The sequence below is a fragment of the Rattus norvegicus genome, chromosome 2 (assembly GCF_021556685.1).
Source record: "Rattus norvegicus strain SHRSP/BbbUtx chromosome 2, alternate assembly SHRSP_T2T, whole genome shotgun sequence".
NCBI classification, from domain to species: domain Eukaryota; kingdom Metazoa; phylum Chordata; class Mammalia; order Rodentia; family Muridae; genus Rattus; species Rattus norvegicus.
This window is the reverse complement of record NC_141535.1, coordinates 76,622,946-76,644,544: the sequence shown is the minus strand read 5'-3', so window position 1 is coordinate 76,644,544 and position 21,599 is coordinate 76,622,946. Positions and strand designations below refer to the sequence as shown.

The 21,599-nt window shown below is 38.8% G+C and overlaps 2 long non-coding RNA genes across 2 annotated transcripts in view; one reads left to right on the top strand and one right to left on the bottom strand.

Moving 5' to 3' along the window:
- Positions 1-10,107, top strand: part of LOC103691486 (uncharacterized) — a 31,391-nt gene extending 21,284 nt beyond the window's left edge. The window contains exons 2-3 of the long non-coding RNA XR_015677913.1: positions 7,992-8,037; positions 9,838-10,107. This is a non-coding gene — a long non-coding RNA (uncharacterized LOC103691486). The remainder of the gene's footprint in view (positions 1-7,991; positions 8,038-9,837) is intronic.
- A 477-nt stretch (positions 10,108-10,584) lies between these two features.
- LOC108350231 (uncharacterized) lies at positions 10,585-11,601 on the bottom strand. Its single transcript, XR_015677912.1, has 3 exons — positions 11,526-11,601; positions 11,285-11,423; positions 10,585-11,180 (listed from the first exon to the last, which is right to left on the bottom strand). It is a non-coding gene; the product is annotated as an uncharacterized LOC108350231 (long non-coding RNA).
- Between the last annotated feature and the right edge of the window lie 9,998 nt (positions 11,602-21,599).

The window sequence follows — 21,599 nt, the reverse complement described above, 5'->3', positions numbered from 1 at the left end:
TCTGACACCAAGGCACAATGAAACACAATTAAACTGTTCTCAAGACAATTCATAAAAGGATGAAATGCATTGCACCAAGTTTTATGACCTAATAAAACTAAAATGTACATTCACCCTGCTGGAAAGGTTTATGGAGAGGAAGGAGAGACAAGGTAATATAAACAGACGGCTTTGGTGGCTGCTGACGTTCTCTGTAAAAGGACAGGTGTGTGAGGCTTCACTTGCAATAAAACAGAAAGATTCTAGAGTTGAGAGACATTATGATTCTTTCTTCTGAGTGTTCTAAACACATATGTCTTTTTATATGAGCAGATTTATAAATATTGAAATGAAAGTTTAGAAGACCAAAGTTAAAGGCTATTAAGTTCTGTAAGCTACCTCCAAATTTTTATCATTAATTAACTTTCTTTCCACCACTAATGTATTTATGGTGGATTAGTAGTGGGGTTTATGTATATTTGAAATGTTTTCTTTATATAGAATACGATTTTCCAATAAAACAGGTAATATGGCAAAAAGTTAAATTTCTCATGCTCCTAGACATTGGCATAGAAACAGAAGATTTAAAATTTGTCTATGATTCTAATGAACAGATACTATTGTCTATTTTTTTTCCTGGATATGATTGCTTTAATTTTTCTTCTTTTTTTTTTTTTTGATGTTACAATTTTTTTTTAAATTTATTTAATACTTAATAAAAATTCTTTGGTTTCCGGGCAAACATCCCCCTCCCCCCTCCCCTTCCTTATGGGTGTTCCCCTCCCAAACCTCCCCCCATAGCCGCCCTCCCCCCAACAGTCTAGTTCACTGGGGGTTCAGTCTTAGCAGGACCCAGGACTTCCCCTTCCACTGGTGCTCTTACTAGGATATTCATTGCTACCTATGAGGTCAGATCCAGGGTCAGTCCATGCATAGACTTTAGGTAGTGGCTTAGTCCCTGGAAGCTCTGGTTGCTTGGCATTGTTGTACATATGGGGTCTCGAGCCCCTTCAAGCTCTTCCAGTTCTTTCTTTGATTCCTTCAACGGGGGTCCTATTCTCAGTTCAGTGGTTTGCTGCTGGCATTCGCCTCTGTATTTGCTGTATTCTGGCTGTGTCTCTCAAGAGCGATCTACATCCGGCTCCTGTCGGTCTGCACTTCTTTGCTTCATCCATCTTGTCTAATTGGGTGGCTGTATATGTATGGGCCACATGTGGGGCAGGCTCTGAATGGGAGTTCCTTCAGTCTCTGTTTTAATCTTTGCCTCTCTCTTCCCTGCCAAGGGTATTCTTGTTCCCCTTTTAGAGAAGGAGTGAAGCATTCACATTTTGATCATCCGTCTTGAGTTTCATTTGTTCTAGGCATCTAGGGTAATTCAAGCATTTGGGCTAATAGCCACTTATCAGTGAGTGCATACCATGTATGTCTTTCTGTGATTGGGTTAGCTCACTCAGGATGATATTTTCCAGTTCCAACCATTTGCCTACGAATTTCATAAAGCCGTTGTTTTTGATAGCTGACTAATATTCCATTGTGTAGATGTACCACATTTTCTGTATCCATTCCTCTGTTGAAGGGCATCTGGGTTCTTTCCAGCTTCTGGTTAATATAAATAAGGCTGCGATGAACATATTGGAGCACGTGTCTTTTTTATATGTTGGGGCATCTTTGGGTATATGCCCAAGAGAGGTATAGCTGGATCCTCAGGCAGTTCAATGTCCAATTTTCTGAGGAACCTCCAGACTGATTTCCAGAATGGTTGTACCAGTCTGCAATCCCACCAACAATGGAGGAGTGTTCCTCTTTCTCCACATCCTCGCCAGCATCTGCTGTCACCTGAGTTTTTGATCTTAGCCATTCTCACTGGTGTGAGGTGAAATCTCAGGGTTGTTTTGATTTGCATTTCCCTTATGACTAAAGATGTTGCACATTTCTTTAGGTGTTTCTCAGCCATTCGGCATTCCTCAGCTGTGAATTCTTTGTTTAGCTCTGAACCCCATTTTTAATAGGGTTATTTGTCCCCCTGCGGTCTAACTTCTTGAGTTCTTTGTATATTTTGGATATAAGGCCTCTATCTGTTGTAGGATTGGTAAAGATCTTTTCCCAATCTGTTGGTTGCTGATTTGTCCTAACCACAGTGTCCTTTGCCTTACAGAAGCCTTGCAGTTTTATGAGATCTGATTTGTTGATTCTTGATCTTAAAGCATAAGCCATTGGTGTTTTGTTCAGGAAATTTTTTCCAGTGCCCATGTGTTCCAGATGCTTCCCTAGATTTTCTTCTATTAGTTTGAGTGTGTCAGGTTTGATGTGGAGGTCCTTGATCCACTTGGACTTAAGCTTTGTACAGGGTGATAAGGATGGATCAATCTGCATTCTTCTACATGTTGCCCTCCAGTTGAACCAGCACCATTTGCTGAAAATGCTATCTTTTTTCCATTGGATGGTTTTGGCTCCTTTCTCAAAAATTAAGTGACCATAGGTGTGTGGGTTCATTTCTGGGTCTTCAATTCTATTCCATTGGTCTATCTGTCTGTCTCTGTACCAATACCATGCAGTTTTTATCACTATTGCTCTGTAATACTGCTTGAGTTCAGGGATAGTGATTCCCCCTGAAGTCCTTTTATTGTTGAGGATAGTTTTAGCTATCCTGGGTTTTTTGTTATTCCAGATGAATTTGCAAATTGTTCTGCCTAACTCTTTGAAGAATTGGATTGGTATTTTGATGGGGATTGCATTGAATCTGTAGATTGCTTTTGGTAAAATGGCCATTTTTACTATATTAATCCTGCCAATCCATGAGCATGGGAGATCTTTCCATCTTCTGAGGTCTTCTTCAGTTTCTTTCTTCAGTGTCTTGAAGTTCTTATTGTACAGATCTTTTACTTGCTTGGTTAAAGTCACACCGAGGTACTTTATATTATTTGGGTCTATTATGAAGGGTGTCGTTTCCCTAATTTCTTTCTCGGCTTGTTTCTCTTTTGTGTAGAGGAAGGCTACTGATTTATTTGAGTTAATTTTATATCCAGCCACTTTGCTGAAGTTGTTTATCAGCTTTAATAGTTCTCTGGTGGAACTTTTGGGATCACTTAAATAAACTATCATATCATCTGCAAATAGTGATATTTTGACTTCTTCTTTTCCGATCTGTATCCCCTTGACCTCCTTTTGTTGTCTGATTGCTCTGGCTAGAACTTCAAGAACTATATTGAATAAGTAGGGAGAGAGTGGGCAGCCTTGTCTAGTCCCTGATTTTAGTGGGATTGCTTCAAGTTTCACTCCATTTAGTTTGTTAGGAACTGGTTTGCTGTATATGGCTTTTACTATGTTTAGGTATGGGCCTTGAATTCCTATTCTTTCCAGGACTTTTATCATGAAGGGGTGTTGAATTTTGTCAAATGCTTTCTCAGCATCTAATGAAATGATCATGTGGTTTTCTTCTTTCAGTTTGTTTATATAATGGATCACGTTGATGGTTTTCCGTATATTAAACCATCCCTGCATGCCTGGGATGAAGCCTACTTGATCATGGTGGATGATTGTTTTGATGTGCTCTTGGATTCGGTTTGCCAGAATTTTATTGAGTATTTTTGCGTCAATATTCATAAGGGAAATTGGTCTGAAGTTCTCTTTCTTTGTTGGGTCTTTGTGTGGTTTAGGTATAAGAGTAATTGTGGCTTCATAGAAGGAATTCGGGAGTGATCCATCCGTTTCAATTTTGTCGAATAGTTTGGATTATATTGGTATGAGGTCTTCTATGAAGGTTTGATAGAATTCTGCACTAAAGCCATCTGGACCTGGGCACTTTTTGGTTGGAAGACCTTTAATGACTGCTTCTATTTCCTTAGGAGTTATGGGGTTGTTTAACTGGTTTATCTGTTCCTGATTTAACTTTGGTACCTGATATTTGTCTAGGAAATTGTCCATTTCCTGTAGATTTTCAAGTTTTGTTGAATATAGGTTTTTATAGTAAGATCTGATGATTTTTTGAATTTCCTCTGAATCTGTAGTTATGTCTCCCTTTTCATTTCTGATTTTGGTAATTTGGACACACTCTCTGGGTCCTCTCGTTAGTCTGGCTAAGGGTTTATCTATCTTGTTGATTTTCTCAAAGAACCAACTTTTGGTTCTGTTGATTCTTTCTATGGTCCTTTTTGTTTCTACTTGGTTGATTTCAGCTCTGATTTTGATTATTTCCTGACTTCTACTCCTCCTGGGTGTATTTGCTTCTTTTTGCTCTAGAGCTTTTAGGTGTGCTGTCAAGCTGCTGATATGCTCTTTCCTGTTTCTTTTTGCAGGCACTCAGCACTATGGGTTTTCCTCTTAGCACAGCTTTCATTGTGTCCCATAAGTTTGGGTATGTTGTACCTTCGTTTTCATTAAATTCTAAAAAGTTTTTAATTTCTTTCTTTATTTCTTCCTTGACTAGGTTATCATTGAGTAGAGCATTGTTCAATTTCCACGTATATGTGGGCATTCTTCCCTTATTGTTATTGAAGACCAGTTTTAGGCCGTGGTGGTCTGATAGCACGCATGGGATTATTTCTATCTTTCTGTACCTGTTGAGGCTCGTTTTTTGACCAATTATATGGTCAATCTTGGAGAAAGTACCATGAAGAGCTGAGAAGAAGGTATATCCTTTTGCTTTAGGATAGAATGTTCTATAAATATCTGTTAAGTCCATTTGGCTCATGACTTCTCTTAGTCTGTCTACGTCTCTGTGTAATTTCTGTTTCCATGATCTGTCCATTGATGAGAGTGGGGTGTTGAAATCTCCCACTATTTTTGTGGGAGGTGCAATGTGTGTTTTGAGCTTTAGTAAGGTTTCTTTTACGTATGTAGGTGCCCTTGTATTTTGGGCATAAATATTTAGGATTGAGAGTTCATCTTGGTGGATTTTTCCTTTGATGAATATGAAGTGTCCTTCCTTATCTTTTTTGATGACTTTTAATTGAAAATTGATTTTATTTGATATTAGAATGGCTACTCCAGCTTGCTTCTTCTGACCATTTGCTTGGAAAGTTGTTTTCCAGCCTTTCACTCAGATGTAGTGTCTGTCTTTGTCTCTGAGGTGTGTTTCCTGTAGGCAGCAGAATGCAGGGTCCTCGTTGCGTATCCAGTTTGTTAATCTATGTCTTTTTATTGGGGAGTTGAGGCCATTGATGTTGAGAGATATTAAGGAATAGTGATTATTGCTTCCTGTTATATTCATATTTGGATGTGAGGTTACGTTTGTGCTTTTCTTCTCTTTGTTTTGTTGCCAAGACGATTAGTTTCTTGCTTCTTCTAAGGTATAGCTTGCCTCCTTATGTTGGGCTTTACCATTTATTATCCTTTGTAGTGCTGGATTTGTGGAAAGATATTGTGTAAATTGGATTTGTCATGGAATATCTTGGTTTCTCCATCTATGTTAATTGAGAGTTTTGCAGGATACAGTAACCTGGGCGGCACTTGTGTTCTCTTAGGGTCTGTATGACATCTGTCCAGGATCTTCTGGCCTTCATAGTTTCTGGCGAAAAGTCTGGTGTGATTCTGATAGGTCTGCCTTTATATGTTACTTGACCTTTTTCCCTTACTGCTTTTAATATTCTTTCTTTATTTTGTGCGTTTGGTGTTTTGACTATTATGTGACGGGAGGTGTTTCTTTTCTTGTCCAGTCTATTTGGAGTTCTGTAGGCTTCTTGTATGCCTATGGGTATCTCTTTTTTTAGGTTAGGGAAGTTTTCTTCTATGATTTTGTTGAAGATATTTACTGGTCCTTTGAGCTGGGAGTCTTCACTCTCTTCTATACCTATTATCCTTAGGTTTGATCTTCTCATTGAGTCCTGGATTTCCTATATGTTTTGGACCAGTAGCTTTTTCCGCTTTACATTATCTTTGACAGTTGAGTCAATGATTTCTATGGAATCTTCTGCTCCTGAGATTCTCTCTTCCATCTCTTGTATTCTGTTGGTGAAGCTTGTATCTACAGCTCCTTGTCTCTTCTTTTGGTTTTCTATATCCAGGGTTGTTTCCATGTGTTCTTTCTTGATTGCTTCTATTTCCATTTTTAATTCCTTCAACTGTTTGATTGTGTTTTCCTGGAATTCTTTCAGGGATTTTTGCGATTCCTCTCTGTAGGCTTTTACTTGTTTATTAATGTTTTCCTGTGCTTCCCTAAGTGTGTTCAGGTCTTTCTTGAAGCTTGTATCTACAGCTCCTTGTCTCTTCTTTTGGTTTTCTATATCCAGGGTTGTTTCCATGTGTTCTTTCTTGATTGCTTCTATTTCCATTTTTAATTCCTTCAACTGTTTGATTGTGTTTTCCTGGAATTCTTTCAGGCATTTTTGCGATTTCTCTCTGTAGGCTTCTACTTGTTCTCTAAGGGAGTTCTTCACGTCTTTCTTGAAATCCTCCAGCATCATGATCAAATATGATTTTGAAACTAGATCTTGCTTTTCTGGTGTGTTTGGATATTCCATGTTTATTTTGGTGGGAGAATTGGGCTCCGATGATGCCATGTAGTCTTGGTTTGTGTTGCTCGGGTTCCTTCGCTTGCCTCCCGCCATCCGATTATCTCTAGTGTTACTTTGTTCTGCTATTTCTGACAGTGGCTAGACTGTCCTATAAGCCTGTGTGTCAGGAGTGCTGTAGACCTGTTTTCCTGTTTTCTTTCAGCCAGTTATGGGGACAGAGTGTTCTGCTTTCGGGCGTGTAGTTTTTCCTCTTTACAGGTCTTCAGCTGTTCCTGTGGGCCTGTGTCTTGTGTTCACCAGGCAGGTCACTTGCAGGGGAAAAGTTGGTCGTACCTGAGGTTCCGAGGCTCAAGTGTGCTCGTGGGGTACTGCCTAAGTCCTCTCCGCAGCGGCAGCAACCGAGGAGTTCTGCGCCGCTCTTTCCGGGAGCCTCTGTGCACCAGGGTTCCAGATGGTGTTTGGTGTTTTCCTCTGGCGTTTGGATGTGCGCAGAGAGCAGTCTCTTCTGGTTTCCGAGGCATGTCTGCCTCTCTGTAGTTTTAGCTCTCCCTCCCACTGGATTTGGGTGCAGAGAACTGTTTATCCGGTCTGTTTCCTTCAGGTTCCGGCGGTGTCTCAGGCGCAGGGGTCCTGCTGCTCCTGGGCCCTCCCCTACGGGAACCCAGAGGCCTTATACAGTTTCCTCTTGGGTCAGGGATGTGGGCAGGGGTGGGCAGTGTTGGTGGTCTCCTCTGCTCTGCAGCCTCAGGAGTGCCCACCTGACCAGGCGGTGAGGTCTCTCTCCCATGGGGTTTGGGAGCAGAGAGCTGCTGTGGGCCGGGATCCGCAGGTGTGGGTCTTCCGGTAAACACAGGAAGTGCCCGGTCCTAGAGGAATTTTGCCTCTGTGTGTCCTGAGTTCACCAGGCAGTTCACTTGCAGGGGTAAAGTTGGTCCTACCTGAGGTTCCGAGGCTCAAGTGTGCTCGTGGGGTACTGCCTAAGTCCTCTCTGTGGCGGCAGCAACCGAGGAGATCTGCGCCGCTCTTTCCGGGAGCCTCCGTGCACCAGGGTTCCAGATGGTGTTTGGTGTTTTCCTCTGGCATCTGGATGTGCGCAGAGTGCAGTCTCTTCTGGTTTCCCAGGCGTGTCTGCGTCTCTGTAGGTTTAGCTCTCCCTCCCACGGGATTTGGGTGCAGAGAACTGTTTATCCGGTCTGTTTCCTTCAGGTTCCGGCGGTGTCTCAGGCGCAGCGGTCCTGCTGCTCCTGGGCCCTCCCCTGAGGTTCCGAGGCTCAAGTGTGCTCGTGGGGTACTGCCTAAGTCCTCTCCGTGGCAGCAGCAACCGAGATCTGCGCCGCTCTTTCCGGGAGCATCCGTGCACCAGGGTTCCAGATGGCGTTTGGTCACTATTGTCTATTTTTAACCTTAATTGTTCATTGGACAAGTATGACTAAATAATATGTAATATAACAAGACAACAGCTTGTAGATGGGTCCTCTATCAACAGCACAGAAGCCTGTTACCTGATTCAAGTGCTTATCACTAAAACAGCAAACTCATGTCATACTTCTCTTTTTACAGGTTTTCAGTGATGAAAAACTGTATAGTGAAAGCCTCCAGTGAATAGGTAAGTAATGGATAAAATCTTGAGTGAATGTTTGTTTAATATGGGCATAGTTGTGTCATGGACTCATGCCTCAAACCCATGATGAGTCAAGTGAAGGCAAGCTCCATTGAGAAGTTCACGACTAAAAGCAAAAGAGCAGCAACAACAAAAACCCACCAACAATCTGCCCCCACCCAGAAAAAAGTAAACAACGTCAAAAAAAAAATAAGGAGAAGTATGAGAGCATCTTTCTGTTCATAGGATACAGATGAGGGACACACAGAACATAAAAGATGGGTAGTCATACTTTGACAAATAGTTTTAATAATCTAGAGAGAGGTAATCACATATTGGTGCTTTGAAAGATAGTATTTTGAGTATCTGGTAGTAAGATGAACACAATGGACTTCACCCATTCTTGGATCTTGGACTATGTTTGGGAGACATGATCTTTGTTTCCAGAAGTGGGGGTAAGTTCAGCTAATAGGGAGTAAGAGGGAGAAGGAATTAAGCATAGATCCATGGCCCAAGGACCCAGGTGTTTTCACTTTCTGTTTGTGGATGTGGCAAACAGGACAATCTTGTTTAAAATATGACTTTCTATTTTCTTAAGTTTCAGTCCTCACTCCCTGCCCTTGGTCCAGGCTTATGTAGTAAAGACTGAGTCTGTCATCATTCCTACTAGATACAAGCAACATTTTGTGAAAGTTAAAATATGAATCTGTTTATCAACCTAATTTATGATTGTCTCAAAGCAAATGGACAAATAAAAATTTCAGTTATCCTACAAATGACTATTAATTTAAAATGAAATAGTTTATAGAACATAAATTGTGCTCCCCAAAAGGCATGCTAATGTCCTAATTTTGAGTATTTCACAATATGACTTGGTTTGAAACATTTTCATTGAGACTGTAATTAATTCATATAAGGTCAGGCCATTTTGGCGTAAGGTGAGCAGTTAGTGTTTTATGACTGTTATTCTGGCAAGAGTACTGAATGAAAGGCAAGCATTTGATTCTATGTGGTAAGGACAGCAAGGATCCAGGTGCTGCAGTTGCAAGGCAAGGAAAGTATAAACATCTGACAGCCAATAGATGCCATAGGAAAGCAAGAGAAGGCCACTGTTTCAGCTTTCAGAGGAAGCATGGCTATTCTGGAACTTGAACTTGGATTTCTGGTGATGAAAATGTAAGACAATATGTCTCTATTTCTTCTTGACACGATTTTGTTTCTCATGCATGGTTCTGGAATCTAATAAAAAAGCTTCAAGATATAAATATAAATATTAATATGTAAGCAAATAATAAATTATATATGCACATACATGCATATATAAATAATATATTTCCTCTAATGAATGGGAAATACTTTCATAAAATAATTTAATTACTGGTGACATTAAGACTGATGAAACTGATTTATCTGCGTTGTGACACTGCTGGAATAGGCAGTAGCTGATTGTCAGTGATTTAAATATATCTGCATCATCGTCATTAGGCAGCTTCGTAATAGATGAGTACAAGAAAAACAGTCAAGTTATGCTTCCGCATTCCCCTTCTCTTTCATTAGAGAAATAATAAAGTCACATCTAATGGGTAACAGTTTGGAAACTTTCTCTTTAGAGAGGAAAAGTATAGTGAATGTATTTGTTTCTTTTTTTAGCATTGTAGTACCAGCTCTGATGAGTCTTTAAATGACTCTCAGTAAAACCACAGCCAAACTACTGCTGACCTTTTGCTTACATAAATGTTCACTCTGATCTTACTTGTTTGTCTCTTTTTTCTTTATTTCATTTACAACTCAACCTCTACATCTAAGTCTCAGAGATTATCATGGACGAGCTGGGCAAAAAAGGACTGTAGAAACCAGAAGACCTAGATGGCTACTGTGAGATCGTGTCTTTTCTATATGACATGAAGTTGCATCCATGATATTTTGAACAATGTACTCACCCGAAAAAGAATTGCACAATGACATCAGTTGGCGTCCAAATGTGGGTGGGGAGACTTACAAGGCCTTACCTTTAGTTGAAGAACTACAGGGTATAATGGCGCCCTAAAGTGGGAGAATAAATCTTCAGGAATGAGACACCTGTTAGGTTACTCAATCCCAAGTGGTCAGCCAATAGCTACACAACAGAATAAGGTTAATAGGAGCCAGCAATATTTATACATATAGATATGAAGAAAATTTCATGTAATTTGAGAATTAGGGGAATAGGGAGAATTGGAGGGGGAAGAAAGTAGGGTTGAAATGATCTGGTGGGGTGGGGGTGGGGACATCCTCTTGGAGATATGAGAGGAGAAATGGGACAAGGAAAGTCAGAGGGCAGATGGGAAGGGGATAGTGACTGGCCTTCAAAATAAAGATTTAATAATAATAATAGTAATAATAATAATAATAAAATAAAATAAAAAATCATACAAAAGAAATGATGTGAATCCAGTAGTTGTGTATGAAATTCTCAAAAATTATAAAGAGAGAAAAGGAAATGTTTTAGAGTGCAAAAATAATGAGAATAACTGCCATCCAAACATGAACAGATGCACACTTACACACTACATACAGTCAAAATGTTCAGCAGCAGTCTTCACCTTCGTGTTTTTTATTATTTACTTTATGTACCGATGGAAGTGTCCCCTCCCTCCTTTCCTCCCATTATTCCCTTACTTCCCCTTCCTATTTCATCCACCCTTCCCCTTCTCCTGAAGAAAGGGGAGGCTTCCCATGGATATCAAACAGCCGTGGAATAGAAGTTTGACTAAGTAAGACTAAGGTAAGTGCATCTTCTTTTAGTGAGGTTAGACAAGTCAGCCCGGCAAAAGAAAGGGATCCAAAGGCAGGCTATGCAATTAGAGACAGCTCCTGCTGCTTCTTTCTGAGTCTCACATAGAGATCCAGCTGCACAGTTGTTATGTGTTTGCAGAGGGCCTAAGTCCATCCTGTGTATGCTTTCTGGTTCACAGTTCATTCTCTATGAGACTGGAGACTCAGATTAGTTGATTCTGTAGGTTTTCTTGTGGTACCTTTGACCCAAATGGTTCCTTCAGTCCTCCATCCCTCTTCCACTGAATTCCCAAAGCTCCATTTAATGTTTGGCTGTGGGTCTCTGCGTCAGTTTCCAATCAGTTCCTGGGATAACAGCTATGCTAGTTGCCTGTCTGCAAGTAGAGAAGAAATCATTAGTAGTGTTATACATGGCTCTCTATTTGGCTAGGCATTGGTTGGCTTTTCCTCAAATTTTACTCCATGCTCTGTTTTTTACCTGTGCACATATCTTGGCTCTCTGGAGTATATTTAGTGTCAGCATCCCAGCGGAACTCATCTCCTATGAAAACAATGCCCTCCTGTAGAAGGCATCATCCTGAAGAACTTGCCAGATGCCTCTTTAGTCATCTTTTTCCCTAGTACAGGAAAAAAAGTGTATTCTAAAATAATTGTAAAGAATGTAGTAGAATAAAAGCACACCAGTAATATAATAGTTCATTATCATTAGCAAGTGTTACCAAACACATGTGATCATAAGTACTGTACTTTTCTGACAATGGCAGGACTGTATGCTGATTTCAACAAGTCTCAACTGGAATTCTGGATGAGTAGGCTGCATTGTTACCTCATAATAGCTGTGACATCCACAGGTGATTTTTTTCAACTCCATTATAATAAGCTATCCATGTTCTACCATAATGGCTCACCGTGGACCTTCATTGTGTTACAACACGTGGATTGGAGCTACACTCACTACCATTAATCTCTCCTAGAAGCAGGTTCAGCTGGGCAGCTGGGCAAATAAGAAGCATTCTTGACTAGACTGTGATGGGCTCCCTAAGAAACTTTTCTCTGTGCGTTATGACCCCTGGCCACAGGTCAGAGACTATTTGGAGCTTTCAGGACTTGGAAGCATTGCTTCTTCTCAGTGTTTCACCATCTCTGCAGTTAGACATGCTCCAGTCTGCATCCTGTCTGTGCAGCATGCAGTTCCAAGTGCTTCCCCTTCCCGTACTGCCTGAGGTTATTTTAGTCCTAGATTTGAGATTTCTTTGACACTACAGTCTTCCAGAAATGTGAGTAAGCTCCCAGAGTCTACTTCCACATATGCCTGCTTCTATTTGTGAACTTTCAGGTTCTACTCAAACTTACCTACAACCATTTTCTTTATTTCTATAAACCAGTGACCTCTGTATTGAAGACCTTTATGTCACTTGGACAAACAGTGGAAATATTTTTGCCAATTTTCCAGGATTTGCTACAATAGTTTTCATCTTATTATTTGCTGTTGATATTTCAGTTGCACTCCATCTTTTTTTTATTTCTAGAACCTCAACCACGGCAATGTGTTTCTGTTCTATTTCATCACTCTTTAAAGCCGACCTAACCATTGCCTGGTGTCTTATAAATTATTCACAGTTTCTGGCAAAAGACAATATAAGTACCACTGCATTACTTTCTGGTCTCAAGGATTTGGGAAGAAATGAATTTGTTATTTTTTATTATTATTCATTTGAAAATTGTACACGTATAGGTAATGTACCTTGATCATGTTTAGTGCTTCCCCATTAAACTCTTCCCAATCCTCCCATTCTCATGTCTGTTTTTTCCTACATCTCATCCTTTTCTATAATTTACTAAATCCAATCACTGCTGTTCATGTGGACGTAGGAGTAGGGCCCTCTGGTGGAACATGGACAACCCATCACGGACTACTTCTCTGATCCTACCTGACTCTCTACCACAGTAGCCTTCAGGAAGGGGAGGGACATCATGATCTCCTACCTCATCCATGCCAGAATCCTAACCGGCTTGATTTCTGCCATTCTCCGGCAAGGTACTCCATCCATTGTGATTTCATTAATGAAATGAAGCTTTGCTTTCAATATTTCTTTATTAAAGAAATATTAGATTTCATCCTGGTCATTAAGAAATTATCACATTTTTGTATTGCTATAAAGGCCTTAATTTCAATGTAATGACTGTATGCTTAGAATAAAATTTACTATTTTTAAAACAGAGTCAGTTCAACTCTCATATGATCTGTTCTAATGTCAGTAATAAGTGCTCCATCTGTGGTCAGCAAGAATGAGGAAATAAAATTATCATAGAATCTAGAAATAGCCTCACTTCAGTGTCAGATCATGGCACTAACATTTTGCAATTTAGTTTCAAATAGTTTTCTTCCTTGTCCTTCTTGACTCAGCCAGAATATATGCCAAAGACATGTGCCTGACTCATTTGCTTAAATCTTAAGAAGGCTTCTCTAGTTCTCATCTCACACACAAGGAAAGGCAAAGAACTTCTGATGTCTGCTAAGGAAAACCAGTAAGCAGCTTTCTGACCAAATATCCTTCAACCTTCATACCTATCTGGTCTCACCACAACTGAACACCTATTCTCCAACAACTTCCAAATGTGCTATGAAAAGGCAAGTTTTTTAACTGTTATTCTCAGTGGACAGCACTTTTCTAATATATTCCAGTGGTTTTTAGCTCAGGTCCTTCCAAATGTCTGTTCTCTGAATAGTATCCCAGATCAACCAAATCATTTCTATGCAACAAGGATCATTCTGGTTTCCATTGTGTTTCTTGAAGGCTTCTCTAGCTGTTTTATGTATCACAGAATAAACAGGGAAACTCTGAGCCACATTTTCTCCTACAAGATTCCTCCAGTAATCTCTAAACCCAGGATGAAGACACTCCCCTTAGATCCCAGACAGAAGGTATCCAGCAAAATCTGGTAAATGTTACCATAGCTGCTCCTCTGTTAACAAACTCCGCATGGCAGATGTAAGGCAGCTCTTCGTGAAAGTCCTTGAGCTCAGGCCCAGTCCCTTCTATCTGTCATCCTTACTGTTGTAGTATTTGTGCTGGATAGTTTTATGTCAACTTGACACAATCTAGAATTTTCTGAAAAAAGGTAGTTGAGAAATGCCTCCCTAAGATCCAGCCCTAGTGCATTATTTTAGATTATTGATTGATGTGAGAGAGTCCAGTTGTTGGGCTGTTAGTCCTGAGTTTATAAGAAAGCAGGATGAGTGAGATCTGAGGAGAAAGCCAGTAAAAAGCATATCCCCATGGCCTGTGCATCAGGGCCTTTAGAATCTTGTCTTGTTTGGGGTCCTGACTTTCTTCAATGATGAGCAGCAATATGGAAGCCAAATAAATCATTTCCTCTCCAACTTGCTTTGGTCAGGTATAGCAATAGTAACCCAAAACTAAGACAGTGCTCCTTTTTTTTCTTATTAAAAACCAGAAAATATTCTTTATGTGCAGGAACAGAAGTTATTCAGACTCCTATATCTTAAAAGCTAACACCCTAACACGGCTAAGACAGTTTATTAAAATTGGAAACTTGGATCCTATTGTACGCCTGGCAGTAGATCAACATGTTGGAGAATAGGCTTTCCAGGGAGTTCAACTTGTCTCAATGTCTCTTAGCAGTCATTCTAATTTCTATAGGCTGAGGACCTACTGATCTTGTTCTATTTCAGTGACTTTCTGAAGCTGTTGCCTTCTTTTCATCCTAAGCTTAACAAGCTTCTTCAAATGGCAATGGTGGAATGTTTACTTGTTTCAACTCCCTATAACATCCTGTGCCTTAACTAGCTCCCCTCCGAGATGGAAAGTTTAATCCTCAGAAATCATTGACATGAAACACAGAAATACTTCACTTAAATTTCGGCTATAAGCCCTTTAAAAAGTCCTTAGACTAGCAGCTGGCTGGTAATTCACTCCCCTTTCCCAGGGACCCGTCCTGCAACATAGGAACTCTGATTTCCTTTTTCTCCTAAGCTCCGTACAATAAACTATTATTTTTCTAATTCCCTTTCCCTATGGCCCAAAACTCATGCCTCTGTCTTCTGCCCAACCACTGACCACTGGCAACTTTATTTACCAATCAAAACTTACTTGGGGTGGGGTTCCCTCAGTTTCTTATGCCTTGATGTGCAGATTCTTGTGCAATTCTGGGGACCAGATTGGCATAATACAAGCAGCATTAGATCAAATCCACAACAAGATCCTCTGGAACTGAAGTAGCATGCATTACTGAGCATATGGCTATGAGTGCTGGGAACTGAATCTAGGTCTTCTGCAAGAGCAGGCATAAGCGATTTTAACCTTTGAGCCATCTCCCCGGACCCTATGGCTGTCTTATAAAAACATTTAAAATATAGAAAAATAGTGTGGTCCAAAATATTAGATAAATATTTTTGTAGAATGATGTTCCTGGAGACAGATTTTAGTCAACTCTGCACAGACATTTCGTTATCTGGCAAGTTCTGTTATTCTGTTTAATTTTAGAAATTCTCTGTTGAATAATTTGTGAACTGTGGACATATGCTTCAGAACATGACAGTGATAAAGCCATTGAAATAATAAAACACTTCTGTTATATAATTTTACCTAATCAACTTCTAACTTTCTGTGTCCTGTGGAATGAAGTGTGTGTATGTGTGTGTGTGTGTGTGTGTGTGTGTGTGTGTGTGTGATCAGAACTTTTTTCAGTAATATATGTTAACACAGATTCAGTCTTAAATTACTTTATATTCCTTTCATAATTGAGATTCGACTTCAAATACTGCTATATTTGTTTCTTCTATCTATATTTTACAAATTAATGTCTTCAGTTTTAAGATCTTAATCTTATATACAAACATAATATATAAAACATATACACCTAAACACATTTAGTTCATTTATTTCATTTCTTTTGTTTCTTAAAAATGAAAAGAAAATAAGGATATTGAAAACACAATCTTAAACACCTATCATCTGAGTCCATGTAAAATAGTCTTTTAAAAAATTCAAAATATATGTAGAGAAGTTATAATTATTAATATCTCCACTCACTGCAACTAAAATCTGAATAATCTGAGAAGCAAAAAGCAACAGCTATTTTGATATGGAAATTTAAAAATATATAGAAAAGTTCATATGTCCTTAAATTTGTGTTTTATTCTTTTAACTTCACAAATGTGAGTGAATTTGAAAAATTGTAAGGAGCACATGATAGACAAAACCTGGCAGGTCAGCAGTAAAGTAGGGCATTTAGGAAACTACAACATTCACTCCTGTCACTCTACTCTAATGGCATCTTCATTCCATTAAAATCCAGTGATGCCACAGTGGTCACATAACTGGTCTAGTATGGATCTAGCTTATATTTCTGAAAGAGACTGAATCTTCAAAGAAGAGGTTCTCTGAGGAACTAGAGGCAAGTCCTTTTGTGTCTCTCTGTCCTTTTGCTATGTTGTTGTACATGTTGCTATATATAGATGGAGATTTGTGTTCTGACTGAAACCAGGACAAGAGACTCTGTATTATCCAAACACATTGAAGGGCTACAGCTGAGAGCAAGCTTGGGCCACTGGCCAAAAATTTGTCCACGAGAACAAAGGTGAATCTCAGATCAGGAGCAGTAAGAGCTCTTCTCTGTGTCTCCTGAGCGATTGAGCCCATTGATAAGTTTTACATAGCCAATAAACAGAATAGAAGGAAACAAGTCAATAAACATGCCCTATCTAGTTATACTACAAGTGCATTCTGATTGGGTCCTTGATGAGAAGACGATAACATAAGCAAGAAAGAACTTTGTTTGCTGACTCAGCCAAGCACCAGTTGTCAGCCCCGTGAGTCTACAGTGCCACCTGCCTATTATCAATGTCCCTATCTAACAAACACATACTGCGAGAAACAGTTGATACAACTGTGTATAATGGCTTCTGTGGATGCTTACTGCAATCAAACTGTTGGAAAATAAAGGCCTTTATATTAAATCACATAATTTGGAAATTGTTTACAATATATAATTGTCCGGATTTAAAGTTAAGAAAGATCTAGTAAAGAAACTAAAAGTAGACATGAAAATATCAGACTGATTATTTTTTGAGAAAGATATATGAAATTTCAAGAACAAAGAAAACCACAAAGAAGGATGCTTCCGTGGTTTGGGTGCAAGATGGAGAAGTCTAACATCCATGACTTAAGATCTTAGAGTGGTAGAAGAAATTATCTTGGTCATTAAAATAAAATCATGATAAGACTTTTCAAATTTGCCTTAAAAACATAAATGCTCTTAGTAAAAAATAATCTTAGTAAGCTTCAAGAGAAACAAGAGAAACACTGGTAGCAAAAGCTACCCAGATACACTGATATTTAAATATTTCAAGATAAGATATTATTACATAGTACTATTATAATAAATGCACATGGATACTTCTTTAAATACACAGTATTCAATACTAATGCAAAGTATTGAAAATAGACAGTGAGACCTGATAATCTGATACTTTGGAATTAATATTGTGGGTTTCAGAAACTTCTCTGCAGGAAGCATTTGATCCCAGAGGATATCAGTGTGACATATTGACATGGTTGGTTGTGAGGTAAGAAAGCTATGTGTCTTTAATAATCTTAGTAGAAGGTATTAAATAACATGCATTATTATTTTTAAATTAAAGTTAAAATATTCATCCTTGTACCACAATGTAACTATATTGCTTGCTTCAGAAAATATTAAAAAGCCAAATAATAGCAAATAGAAAATAAAAGTTCACCACTTGAGAGTGACAAGCTTCACAGCCCGTATAACACTGGCAATGACACAAAAAATATGTGGCAAAGTAGGTTTTATATAGTCAGCATAATCAAAATCTACATTTTTATTTATTATGTATATTATATATTACAAATGAATGATGTATCATTTTATTTTGCCAGAATTTCCCAGATCATGTGATTAAAACAAAGATTCAGATTTCACAGCAACATCTGCTAAGAATTTTTTCCTTGTATCACACTGTTCACAGATCTATTTAAAAAAATAGCACACAAAAATGTTAAAATTAAATTATGAAACATCCAGTCTTTAAATGGTGATCATTTCTTGTATAATCGAATCCTCTAAATAAAGATAGACTATAGGCAGCACATATATCTCTTTAAAAGAAATGGAAACACCATTGGTTTGATCTCTTGTGAGAGATACGGTTACCTCTCTGCTTGCATAATGTGTGGAGTTTTATCACCGGGAATTTACTGAATTGGGTACACTGACTGAGTTACTGAATAAATATATACCCTTATTCTGTTTTGTTCTTTCTCCTAATTATTTCCTGGGCTGGAACAGGAATGTGAAAAATGCATCCTCATCTCCAGTGTTCTTGCCAGCTGAGGGCAGCAGAAGGCCTCCTCCAGCTTTGGAAACACAAGACTTCTAAGCAGTCTTCAAAGAGGGTCAAATAAGCACATAAAACCCCACCTAAATCAGGGATGTGGCATCAGAAGGGATAGAAGAGATTGTAGCAGGGGTTATCCTGCTGGATGATTCAATGGCCAGAAGGATGTGATGGATCTATTCTTCTATTCTCCATCAAATGATGCATTTTTTCATCTTGGCCTCAGTTTTCTCATTTACTAAACAGATGCTTCTTAAAACAACCTCCTCCAATTATGTCGACATCTAGTGAGTTCTACTCGTGACAAAACACCGTGAGCCCTTTTGAAACTGTTGCCTATTAGAACATGAGAAACAACTATTTAATTGGAGCAGTTTAGAAAAAGAAGCAGTAGTCATCATTGTAATAAAGCCAAATACTTCTGTAAATGTATAATCTGCTTACAAGCAGGCTTCTAATTACATACACCTTAAATGCAAAAGAAATGTCATCGTTCTAGTTAAGGAAATATGGTGAGATTACCCATGTGCTATGCTCATAGATGATAGGACACAGCAAATATGCTCATATGGTTAAACAGCATGAGATCAATTACTACACCCACATGAGAAGTTGATCGGTTTGTAACCAAGACAAGGAACATAATCAAATTCACCAAGCACTGAAAGATGCATTTTGAAGTTGAAATAAGAACAAAAGGCTGGTAAATGGACACGGAGTGACACAAGTTCTGCATAGACAAAGACTGACACAATCAATAATGTGGAATAATGAAAGAGAATTCAGTGCAGTGGGTTGGGGTGGGAGAGTGATGGAGAGTAGGATGTAAGATAAGATGAGGCAGGGCAGACCGTAATGAAGCACATAGCCTTGGTGGACATTTTTGACATACTATAAAGTCATTTGCAACTATTATTAAAAATATAGAGAGAAAGATAAATAATAGTATAATAAAATTATGTGTGTGTAGATTGATGTCATTATGCAGGTGAAGGCATGTACAGAATAGAATGAGGCTGTCATTGGACGAGAAGGAAGGATGGGCAGGAGAAAAGTTTTAGAGAGGAGAGGAGACGGGAGCGAGGGGAGCAGTCAAGAGAACATGGAGATGGATGTTAAGGTTTTTCTCTGCACATTTACATGGTGTTATGACTATTCTTAAGGGATGCATGTGTACAGGATTTTGTGTCTAGATGAAAAATTATATCTGATTTAGGTGGGTAGTTTATAGCCTTATCAAAGTGGTTGTAAATTAATTGTGTTGATGTATTGTACATTGAGCATTTAACATATAAATCTGGTTGTTGGGTTCCAGTTTGCTGAGTCATGACTTAACTGGGTTGTTGTGAGGTAAGCAGAGTCCGTGACAGGAAGCCGTGCTAGTCTATAGAATGCTTGGGGATAGCGTGACATGGGGACATGCTAGCCCAGCTCACGGAACAGGCATGGTAACAACCCGCCAAGGGGACAGTTTGTGAAAGCAGCTGACCAAGAAACAGCCAGAGCGAGCGGAGTGGGAACCCGAGGGAACCAGGTTATGTGCCTTTTTTAACTTCACCGCAACAGTGGTCAACTAGACAATAATCATTTTGAAGCTATCACCATTGGTTTCAGATATTGGTTCTACTATTAAACAATGCTGTTCTGTCTTAGTTCATGTTTTCATTAGTGTGATGGAATCACCCTGACCGAAAAACAAGCTGAGGAGGAAAGAGTTTATTCCACTTATACTTCCAGACCAGGTCAGGAGGTCATCAGGTCAGGAATTCAAACAGGATTGGAAACTGGAAGCAGGAGCTGGTTTACAGGCTATAGGTGGATCCTCATTACTGGGTTGCTTCCCATGGCTTGATCAGCGTGCTTTCTTATAGAACTTAGCACCACAAGTTCACAGATTTTACCACCTACTATGGGCTGGGCCCTCCCCCATTAATTGAGAAAATGCTGAATCTCATTGAAGTATTTACTCAACTGAGACTCCTTCCTCTCTGATGACTCTAGCTTGTGTCAAGTTGTCAAGTAGACACACAATACTAGCCAGTAAATGTACCCTTTCCAAAAAAAAGGAAAAGAAAAAAAAATAAAAGGATATCTTTCAAGTCTAACATCGAAAGAATATGTTCCAAATAAAAACCAGAATTTATACCTCAGAGCTTGTATGGTCTCAGAATCAGAAAAGTATATCTTATCCACACATCTGAAAGAGGATAAATGTCTAGAATAACAAAGGGTTAAAGAAAAAAACCAACAACTAACAAGTAGGACATAAAAATTCTTGTCGATAATTGAGTTGATGAACAGGCCACATTCAAAAACTAAGTATGATATGCAAGTATATGAAAAACCTTGACTATTGACTCTTAGCAGTTACTAAAGAAATATAAATTAAACCTATCTTTACATTCTATCCTGATACTGTCAGAATGATCCTCATATTTTTCTTTTTCTTTTTCTTTTTCTTTTTCTTTTTTTTTTTTTAGAGCTGGGGACCGAACCCAGGGCCTTGCGCTTGCTAGGCAAGTGCTCTACCACTGAGCTAAATCCCCAACCCCGATCCTCATATTTTTATAAAAGGCAAATGCTAATGAAAATGTGGATTACTCACTGCTGGTAGAAAGACAAAGTAAAAAAAGAAAAGAAAAGAAAGCCATAGTAGCACAACAGATATAGAAATAAGAAACTAAACAAGATAAATAAAAAAACCCCGCAAAAATAAAATAAAAATTCAAAGTCAATCACCTTTGTGGTCTAGCTATACTCCTGCTGTTAACATATCCAGGGGCCTCCAGTCCAAAATATCACAGAGATGCTTGCATACCAGTGTTAGGTGCTGTTTTATTCACAAAACTTAAGCAGTGAAACAAGTTTAACAGGGACAGAAGTTGGCGGAACAAAAGAGGACATGAGTTTGGGGATAATAAAAAAGATAGAATGTGTAGCAAATAATGCCATAAACAGGTATGAAGTTATCACTAAGTAAATCAGATTTTTTTTTAAAAAGGGGAGATGATGTGTCTAATCCTGCTCACTCCTAAGGCAAAATCTCTCTCCTTCTTTCCTGCTTCCTAGAAGCTCCAAGTTCAGTAACCTTAAATCCCCACCTCTCTTTCTTCTCCCCAGCTATTGGCTGTTGGCATCTTTATTTACCAATTAGAATTAATGGGGGCAGGTTCCCAGAAACTACATGCAGACCCTCCCACCCAAACTAATTTGGGGGATGCAAATTAGCATTTAAATACAAGCAGCTACACTTTTATTTATCCATTCTAATAATTAGGGTTTAGAATTTATATTAGTTCGTAATAATGATTGCCTGTTTATTATGCAGACAAATGTGCCACCATGGGACAAGAAAATGAACTACACATACTTTTGATTTTATTAACTCATTTTCATGATGTCCCATATC